The sequence below is a fragment of the Rutidosis leptorrhynchoides genome, chromosome 2 (genome assembly GCF_046630445.1).
Source record: "Rutidosis leptorrhynchoides isolate AG116_Rl617_1_P2 chromosome 2, CSIRO_AGI_Rlap_v1, whole genome shotgun sequence".
NCBI classification, from domain to species: domain Eukaryota; kingdom Viridiplantae; phylum Streptophyta; class Magnoliopsida; order Asterales; family Asteraceae; genus Rutidosis; species Rutidosis leptorrhynchoides.
In genome coordinates, this window is record NC_092334.1 from 431,811,983 (window position 1) to 431,822,798 (window position 10,816).

The 10,816-nt window shown below is 34.2% G+C and overlaps 1 non-coding gene across 1 annotated transcript; it reads left to right on the forward strand.

Moving 5' to 3' along the window:
- The first annotated feature begins 10,337 nt into the window (after window positions 1-10,337).
- On the forward strand, window positions 10,338-10,444 carry LOC139895049 (small nucleolar RNA R71). Its single transcript, XR_011775520.1, has one exon. It is a non-coding gene; the product is annotated as a small nucleolar RNA R71 (small nucleolar RNA).
- The last annotated feature ends 372 nt before the right edge of the window (window positions 10,445-10,816 follow it).

Consider the following 10,816-nt stretch of genomic DNA (forward strand, 5'->3'; position numbering starts at 1 on the left):
TACCCTCGATAAGTTTTCCGGAATAACCATTCACCGGTGTTTGCAAATTGTTTTTGTGGGTTTGGTGGGTTTCAGATTTGAAAATTTTAGCTCAAAACTTGCGGTTTTGTGTCACCCACTTGCTAACCTTGTATTAGGAAAGCAACACGTCCAGTATACTTGCTCTGAATATTACCTTTCGATAAACTACTGTCCGGTTGTAAAGGAAAGCGTTGAACAAGCAACTGTTAAGGCAATGTCCCCTGACATGCTTTTAATTATGGTATATAACGTGTCGGATGCAATTACTATCCTTTGTAGGAGCAATAGTAAAGCTCACCCTTATAATTTGTCGGTCTGGCACAAGGTCCTGTCTTTAACCATGCTATGCAACCACCGTTCTTACGGTTGACACCCGATTTGGTTCAGATGACCTAATGAATTCCAGATGAATTCCTAGGATTTTACGTTCAATGGTAATGAACGCATTGAAAATGGGTTTTCAGAAAACAAATCGGTTTATAATTTGATCAAAATATTTTCTCGTTCAAGCTCGAGTTTAGATATCATTGAATTCCATGAGTTTAAATTCTCAATCTTTAAGGTCAATCTCAAGGATTGAGTAATATCAGTCTTAAAAGCTGATTTTTGATCTTTAAGGAGATTATCCTTTCTGGAGATCTGATTCATTAGTCTTATCTAGCTAATTTGCACGGCGCCCTCCCCATTTTATAAGACAGATCCTCTCATGGTTAGGATAAGTCTGACCACTTGGCGACCCTGTTTAATGCTAAGGTCCGTAGATTTCCTGCTGATTTTAGTGATGACTTTTCTAGATTTTTCATCAACCTACAGCTGGTCTGGACGACAAATTCCTGACCTAAATCAAGAAGCGCGTTTCTTTTTCGGAAGACTTTACTTCCTTTTAATGATGGAATTGATTCATCGTGTAGATCCATCTCTTCTTTTCTTTCATCGGGTAAAACAGTTTAGTTTAGTCCAAAGCAAAAGTATTTTCAGTTATTTGTACAAAAATATGTGACATATGTTTTGAATAACTTGGAGAATTTTCCCACACTTGGCTTTTATTTTCCTTTTTATTGTCCTCTATTCCATTTTAAATGAATTCTAACATTTTGGTTTGTTTCTCAATTTATGTCCTTTCCAAGGTAACAATAATTTCGGTGTTAACACCTAGTTTTATCGTTCATAAATATGTATAAACATGATTTTGAGTTCATTTAATTGAAAATTTTGAAAAATTTTACTAGAATTAGGTAGTCAGTATATAAGACTAGGGCTGTTCTTTATTATCAGAGAGCACTAGATTCTAATACAACTACTGCTTTACTAGTATTTTTAATGGTAACCAAGTGTTTAAGATAAAAAATTTTAAAAATCCGAAAGAATTTAACCCCTTCCCACACTTAAGATCTTGCAATGCCCTCATTTGCAAGAAATCAGTAACAATTTAAATTATTGAGAGTGATTAGCGTAGAAATGATTAAATTTTACCAAAGTTTCCAAACATATTTGTGTTTGTGTTGAATGATAAATGGTGCACATCATTTGTTCATTCCGTCTTGTTGTTATTTCACATATATTTTGCATCTTGTCGTCAAAATTAGTTGCTTTTGCTGAACTTAATGCCAGTCTTTGAAAATGCGTTGTTTTACCCTGTTGTGTACATAAGATAAACTGCAAACATATATACATATTTTTGAAGTTTGGTATATTACCCCACATTCAAAAATTATTAAAATCTAATAAAAAAATTAGAAAATTATAAAAACTATTACAATATTAACATAAGTATTAAATGTATCAACATTACAAATAATAAAATAAATAAAACTAAGTAGACTAGGGATGATACTGATACCAGTAGGGGTTCCATGCATAACCATATGTGTTATAGAATGCTTCGACTGGGTTATACGTAGGATACGGTGGTTGGATCTCTATAGACCAGGGAGGAAATACGGGCGATGGAGTAGGAATATAGTTTCTACCTACATGTTGGCAATGAGCTATGATTTAGTTTTGATGAACTTGCCAATCTTTAAATGCTCGATGTCTAGCATTTTCATACTCTTGTGAAGCTATAAACCTTTGCATTTCTGTCATTTCATTTCCTCCTCCCACATTACCTGGCTGTTGGTTTCTCTCAACCTGTGGATGTCTACCATGGTATTGTACTGCGGCGTTATTTCGCCTCTTCAAAACCTTCGCACCATGGTATACATTTAAACCTATTGTATCGCGGGGTTCTAGTTCTTCGACTAATAATCCCCCCGACTTATATCCACACCGAGATATTCAGCAATCAAAGTAATAAATATACCACCTCCTATTATGCTATGCGGTCTCATCCCCCTAACCATAGCTGATAAATAATAACCCAAACAATAAGGTATACTTACAGCGCTTTGTGGGTCTCGAATACACATGTGGTAAAATAAATCCTGTTCATTTACCTTTTCCTTGTTCTTACCTCGTTGTGTAATCGAATTGGCTAAAAACCTATGAATTACTCTTAACTCTGCTCTATCTATATCCAAATAAGAGTAATTTCCCCCTTTAAATCGGTGATGGCTAGTCATTTGACTCCATACACCATGCGTATCAAAATTTTTGTCTATCTTTCTACCATTTAGTATCAACCCTCTACAATCGGCAGATGCTAACTCCTCAGGCGTATATATACGTAAAGCCTGAGCGATGTCTAGTAAAGACATGTGGCGCATCAAACCTCCTAACAAAAATCTAATAAAAGATCGATCGGTTAAACTAACTACCCGATCATTTATTTCTATACTACACAATAATTCTTCACACCATACTTTATATACAGGTCTACACATGTTGAATAAACGTACCCAATTGTTAAAAGTAGAATTACCATACCTCTGTGTAAGTAATTCCCTAATTGGCCCGGCTAATTCTACCGCTTCTAACGGTGCCCATTCTATTACCCTAGGTACTTCAACATCTTTAGAATGAAGAGTATGCAAACCCCTTTGGTATTTTGGATAATCTATCCAACGTCTGTCAAATCTCAAGTTCGGGTGCAAATCTTCCAAGTGCATATCTGAAAATGTCATGACTGGATGAGGTATATCTTGTTTGTAGTAGTTATCCACCTCCTGTTGTTCCGTATTCTCAGCAGGAGCATTGCCAGCTTGGGATGAAGATTCACCCCTTTCAGTCTGCAAAACACATCAAACACAATTTTTGTGCATCCAAATATGCATTAGTGTCAGCAAAATCATCAATCAAAATAATTACAATGACATGTTCAATTTATATCAAACATAAGCTCATTTTTATATTTTTATCAAATCTACACTTTTTCAAATAAGCATATAAGAAAATGTTCACCAAGTTCATAAGCATTCAACTCAAATAACATGTCAAAATAATCATTACTAGCAACTAAACAAGTTTCAAATGGCATTATCTCTCAAAAATCAAGTTCATGAATTTTAGACTTGAAAAAGTCCACTTTAATACTCAAAAATCATGTTTAGGCTCAAAGTTTGGATCATTTAACTACCTAAACATGTTACACTACTTAATTTAGCAATAATTCATGACAAAAATCGTCCATAACCTATTTATATCAAAAAGCCCCAAATTGCTCAAGAACACAAACCCTAGATTACTCAAAATTTGAAGTTTAAGGCTTCTAATCATGTTAAATAGCATCAATCTAGGTTATACAAGCATAATACATAAGCAATTTAAGCATAATTACACTAAAAACATCAAAATCGAATTGGGTAAAAAAAATTGCTCAAGAACACTAATTTTCGGATTAAATGGTGATTTGGTGTAGAAATTTACCGTTTTTCTTGAGTAATTCCTTGATAGCATTCTTCTCAACATGATTTTAGTAAAAGATTTGATGATTTTTGGTGAAAAATTCGATTTTCGTGTGTGTTTTTGGGGTGTTTTTCGCAGTAAAATGTGGTGTGGGGATGGGGACTGATCTGTTCTGTTCGTTTTATTTTTTTTTCTGGGTTTTGGATCCTCCGCGAGTCGCGGTGTTTGGACTTTTCAAATACCGCGAGTCGCGGCCCTTTTTTTTTTTTTACTTAATTCTTAACTTATAAAACAAATATAAAATAAATTTAAAATTTTGTTTTCCTTTGTTTTAGGACGAGGTCGTTTCGAATCGATGTCCTAGTCCGTCCTTCGACAAAATTTTAAAATTTGTCTTTTTGTAGCGCGGTTTTAAAAGCTAAGATTTTTGAGTTTTTTAATGTTTTTGGCATACTTTAATTCAATAAGATTAAAAATAATGATAATAAAAGTTCTCGTCCCTCCCTCGGGTAAAGCAATTTCGGTTCAAAGACCTAGTCTTCAACTTACGACGAATTTTAAAAATCATATTTTTAACTTAACGAAATAAAGTAAATTTTTGTTTTTAAATTCAAACCAAACTTAATTAAAAATTCATATTATAAATTCACACCAAACTTATATTATATTTTTTTTATACATACAAACTTATATTAAAAAGATTAATTTTTCAAATATTTACAATTTTAAATATATTGATTTAAAAAGTTTACAATATTATTTTAATTTTTATATATTAATTTTAAAAACATGGTAAAAATAAAATTAAAAATCTTTTTGGCTTTTATCCCACTTTAATCAATCAAATATTATCAAAAATATACGCCCCTCTTTTCGGTAAAGTAATTTCGGTTCCATGACCTAATTTAACTCATGACGAATTTTTGAAATATTTTGGGTTGATTGATTAAAGATATTTATACCTTAAGAATAAACGTTAAATTTCGCAGTGATGTAATAAATTTTTGTATGATATCAATAATTTCGGTCGCCAAACCTAATTTTATTCAATACCAATTTAATACTTTATAGCGAACAAATTAGCGTTTATTATCAAAAGGTTAAAAATAAAAATAAAATAAAAATAAAAAATGTACAGACTTACCTGTGAGATAGTATTCTTAGTTATATGATCTATTCCATTCATAAGATAGTCGGTTTAATTGATTTTCCATGGCTACATAGGCGTAACCTCGAGCATTCAGTGTTTTTTCTTCTAAACATATGAACGGTCCGTCTCTGCATAAAGTAACAAATTCGGTGTTTGAATAGGTTTGATTATTTGAACATTTACCTCCATGTGACCATTTTCCGCATTTGTGACATCTTTCTAGGTGTCGTGCTCTTCTTTTCGCTGCGGATTTTGATTTTCCTTTACCAAATTGTAACTTATTATCTTCGCATCTGGATTCTTTTCTTACTCCGTCCAATCTTTCTCTGATTACTGATACTATTTCACTTGGAAGTGTGTCATTATTACGTTTAGTGATCAAAGCGTGTAGCATTAGACCATGGTTTAGTTCACATGCAGTCTTCATTTCCTAAAAAAATAAAAATTCAGAATGGGGGGAGAAGACTAGTTCTTTAGGGTCTGCTAGGGAAAGACCATTCGGGTTCCATTTTTGAGAACTACACGAAAACATACAATCTAACTCTAACAGGAATACATAAAATCCTTAAAAGACTTGATTCTCCCCACACTTAGTTAGCTGTGGTATCGAAATTGTGATTAACTTCGTTATCGACTTCCATCGGACTATCTATGTAATATTTAACTCTGTGACCATTAACTTTAAATTCAATTCCATTTGAATTTATTAATTCTATCGTTCCGTATGGGAAAAACTCTTTTGACTATGAATGGTCTAGACCATCTTGATTTCAATTTTCCAGGAAATAGCTTGAATCGTGAATTGAAAAGAAGAACTCTGTCTCCTTCTTTAAATTCTTTTAAACTTCTGATTCTTTTATCATGCCATTTCTTTGTTCTTTATTTATAGATTAACGAATTTTCGTATGCTTCATGTCTTAATTCTTCTAATTCGTTTAGTTAACTTAATCGTAGACGTCCAGCTTCATGTAAATCAAGATTGCATGTCTTCAAAGCCAAAAATGCTTTGTGTTCAATTTCTACTGGAAGATGACATGCTTTTCCATAAACAAGTCTAAAAGGTGTGGTTCCAATTGGAGTTTTGTAGGCTGTTCTAAAAGTCCAGAGTGCATCCTCCAATTTAATGGACCATTCCTTCGGATTTGATCCTACGGTTTTTTCTAGAATACGTTTTAAAGCTCGGTTGGTATTTTCAACTTGTCCACTTGTTTGTGGATGATATGCGGTGGAGATTTTATGAGTTACTCCATATCTTTTGAGAACTTTCTCAAGTTGATTATTACAGAAATGAGTACCCCGATCACTTATTAAAGCTTTCGGCGTTCCAAACCTTGCAAAAAGACGTTTTAAAAAGTTGACTACAACTCGTGCATCGTTAGTTGGGAGAGCTTGTGCTTCCGCCCATTTAGATACATAATCAATGGCTACGAGAATATAGAGATTATTATGAGATTTTGGAAATGGACCCATAAAGTCAATACCCCAAATGTCAAATACTTCACATACTTGAATGACATTTTGTGGCATTTCATCACGTTGACTTATTTTTCCGGCCCTTTGACAAGCATCACAGGATTTGCAAAGAAGGTGTGCGTCTTTGTAAATTGTAGGCCAATAGAATCCAGCATCATAAACTTTTCTTGCTGTTAGTTGAGGCCCATAATGCCCTCCTGTTGGTCCTGTGTGACAATGGTTTAAAATTTTACTAGCTTCATCTCCGAATACACATCGGCGTATTATTCCATCGGGACAACTTTTAAACAAATGTGGATCTTCCCAGAAATAGTGTTTTATATCACTGAAGAATTTCTTTCGTTTTTGGTACGATAATCCTTTTTCAAGGAATCCACATACTAAGTAGTTTGCATAGTCTGCAAACCATGGAATTTCATTATAATCTATCTTCAATAGATATTCATCAGGAAAGTTGTCTTGTATGGCCGATTCATTTAGAACTTCTAATTCAGGATTTTCAAGACGAGAAAGATGATCAGCGGCGAGATTTTCTGCTCCTCTTTTATCTCGGATTTCAATATCAAACTCTTGTAAGAGTAAGATCCAATGGATTAATCTTGGTTTGGCATCTTGTTTTGAAAATAGGTATCTAAGAGCAGAATGGTCGGTATAGACCACCGTTTTTGCTAGAACGAGATATGAACGAAATTTGTCAAAAGCAAAGACAATAGCAAGGAGTTCTTTTTCAGTAGTTGTGTAATTCATTTGTGCTCCTTGTAACGTCTTACTAGCATAATATATAGGTTGAAATCGTTTTTCAATCCTTTGTCCTAAAACGGCTCCCATTGCAAAATCACTTGCATCGCACATTAGTTCAAACGGTAGATTCCAATTTGGTGTTATCATGATCGGCGCATTAGTGAGTTTCTCTTTAAGAATATTAAAAGATTTGATACACTCATCTGAAAATATGAATGGAGCATCCTTTTCTAGGAGTTTATTCATAGGAGTGGCAATTTTAGAAAAATCTTTTATGAAACGTCGGTAAAAACCGGCATGCCCTAGAAAACACCTAACTCCTCTAACATTGGTGGGATGTGGAAGTTTAGCAATTACATCTACTTTAGCTCTATCCACTTCAATTCCTTCCTTTGAAATTTTATGTCCAAGAACGATGCCTTCTTTAATCATGAAATGGCATTTCTCCCAATTAAGTACTAGATTTGATTGTTCGCATCTAATAAGCATTCGTTCCAGATTAACTAGACATGATTCAAATGTATCACCGAAGACTGAAAAGTCATCCATGAAAACTTCCATGCATTCTTCTATCATGTCGTGAAAAATCGCCATCATGCACCTTTGAAAGGTTGCAGGGGCGTTGCAAAGTCCAAATGGCATGCGTTTGTAAGCAAAAGTACCATAAGGGCACGTGAATATGGTTTTCTCTTGATCTTCGGGTGCTATTGGAATTTGAAAATATCCGAAAAATCCATCAAGAAAACAATAGTAACTATTTCCGGCTAGCCTTTCCAACATTTGATCAATGAAAGGTAAGGGAAAGTGATCTTTTCTGGTGGCGTCATTTAATTTTATATAATCAATACATATACGCCATCCTGTTACAGTCCTTGTAGGAATAAGCTCATTTTTTTCATTTGTAATGACAGTCATTCCACCCTTCTTAGGCACGCATTGAACTAGGCTTACCCATGGACTATCAGAGATTGGATAAATTAAACCTGCATCTAGCAGTTTAATTATTTCTTTTTTAACAACATCTTGCATATTCGGATTTAGTCTTCGTTGGCATTGCACATATGTTTTATGACCTTCTTCCATAAGGATTTTATGTGTGCAATACGAAGGACTTATTCCTTTAATATCATGAATCTTCCATGCAATGGCTGGTTTATGAGCTTTCAACACAGAAATGAGTTGTGATTTCTCATTTTCAGTAAGAGAAGACGATATTATTACAGGTAATTCAGATTCACCATGTAAATAAGCGTATTCCAAATGGTTTGGAAGTGGCTTTAACTCTAATTTCGGAGGTTCTTCTATCGATGATTTATATCGATATCTGTCTTCTTCTTTTAACATTTGAATTTCTTCTGTTGTTGGTTCATATCCATTAGCTATAAGTGTAGCTATCATTTCAGCTTCATCAATTGGTTCATTACCTTCTCCTAAAGAACATTCTCCTGTTCCTTGTAATTCTGGAAATTCTTCTAACAATTCTGCATGTGAATCTATAGTTTGAATATAATAACATGTATCATCTGCAGATTGCGGTTGTTGCATTGCTCTATCAACTGAAAAGGTAACACTCTCATCCTCTATACTTAGGGTCAATTTCTTACCAAACACGTCTATCATTGCTTTAGCCGTGTTTAAGAATGGTCTTCCTAATATGAGAGGAACTTGAGAATCTTCTTCCATGTCCAGAACAACAAAATCTATTGGAAATACTAAAGTACCAACTTTAACTAGCATGTTCTCTATTATCCCTCTAGGATATTTTATTGATTGATCGGCTAGTTGTATGCTTATTCTTGTTGGTTTCAATTCTCCAAGGTCTAGTTTAGTGTATAGTGAAAACGGCATTAAATTTATACTAGCACCTAAGTCTGCCAATGCTTCTATTGAACTAAGACTACCCAGAAAACATGGAATTGTGAAACTTCCTGGATCAGATAATTTTTCTGGTATCTTATTCAACAGCACTGCTGAACAATTAGCATTCATAGTAACAGCCGAGAGTTCTTCCATTTTCTTTCTATTCGATATTAGATCTTTCAGAAATTTAGCATATCTAGGCATTCCTGAAATCACATCAATGAAAGGAAGATTTACATTTATCTGTTTAAACATATCCAAGAATTTGGATTGCTCGGCTTCAAGTTTCTCTTTCTTCATTTTACTCGGGTAAGGAAGTGGTGGTTGGTATGGTTTAACATAAGGTTTATCCTTAACTGTGTTATCTTCATTAACCTTTTCAACTACCGGTTATTTTTCCTTATCTTGTTCAGGTTGTGGTTCTTGTGGAGTAGGAATAGCTTCATCAGAAGTTACAGGTATTTCAGGTGGTTTAAGTGTTGTACCACTTCTTGTGGTGATAGCTTTAGCTGTTTCATTCTGGGGGTTTTAATTTGTATCACTAGGTATACTTCTTGGTTTTCTTTCACCTATTAACCTTGCTAGGTTACTTACTTCTTGTTCCAAATTTTGAATAGAAGCTTGTTGATTTCTAAATGCTTGAGCATTTTGTTCATTAGTTTGTTTCTGAGATGTGAAAAACTGCGTTTGAGTTTCAACTAGCTTCGTCATCATATCTTCTAAATTCGGCTTTTTATCATCGGTTTGTGGTGGTTTGTTTTGAAAATTAGGTCTTTGCTGATTGTAAGTATTATTGGATACTTGTTGATTGCTAGGACCTTGTTGGTTGTTGTATGGAATATTTCGGTTATAATTCTGATTTTGATTGTAAATCGGTCTTGGCGGTTGATAATTATTCTGATAATTATTTCCAGGCCTTTGGTTTATGTATGAAACATTCTCTCTTTGTTCCATTGTTAATTCAATACTAAGACAATCTTTTATCAAATGTGGTCCTCCACACTGCTCACAACTAATTTGTATTGAGTGAATATCCTTAGTCATCTTTTCCATTCGTCTCTCAACAGCATCTATCTTTGCGGAAATGGAATCTAAGTCATGGCTAGAATCGGCTCTAGCTGCTTTAGATGATCTAACGATATCTTTTTCTTGGTGCCACTCATGTGAGTGGGAAGCAGTGTTATCAATAATTTTGTAAGCATCAGTTTCGGTTTTCTTCATAATGGAACCACCAGCTGCAATATCTATGTCTTTCCTTGTAGTGATGTCGCATTCTTGGTAGAATATTTGTACTATTTGACAGGTGTCTAAACCATGTTGCGGACATCCTTTTAATAACTTTCCAAATCTTGTCCACGCCTCATATAGAGTTTCATTCGGTTTCTGTGTGAACGTAAAAATTTCTCCTTGAAGTCTTACGGCTTTAGATGCCGGAAAGAATTGTTTAAGAAATTTTTCAACTAAAACGTCCAATGTATCAATCGCCCCTTCAGGTAACGATTCCAACCAATCTTTGGCTTCTCCCTTTAAAGTTCAGGGAAATAACATGAGATATATCTGTTCATCCTCAACTTCTCTTATTTTAAATAGAGTGCAGATCATATTAAAGGTACGAAGATGTTCATTTGGATCTTCCTTCGGCGCACCACTAAATTGGCATTGATTAGTCACCATGTGTAGAATTTGTCCTTTGATTTCATAATCTGGCGCATTAATGTCTGGATGAGTAATTGCGTGACCTTGGCCAATGCGTTTAGCTCTCATTCGGTCTTCCATACTTAAAGGTTC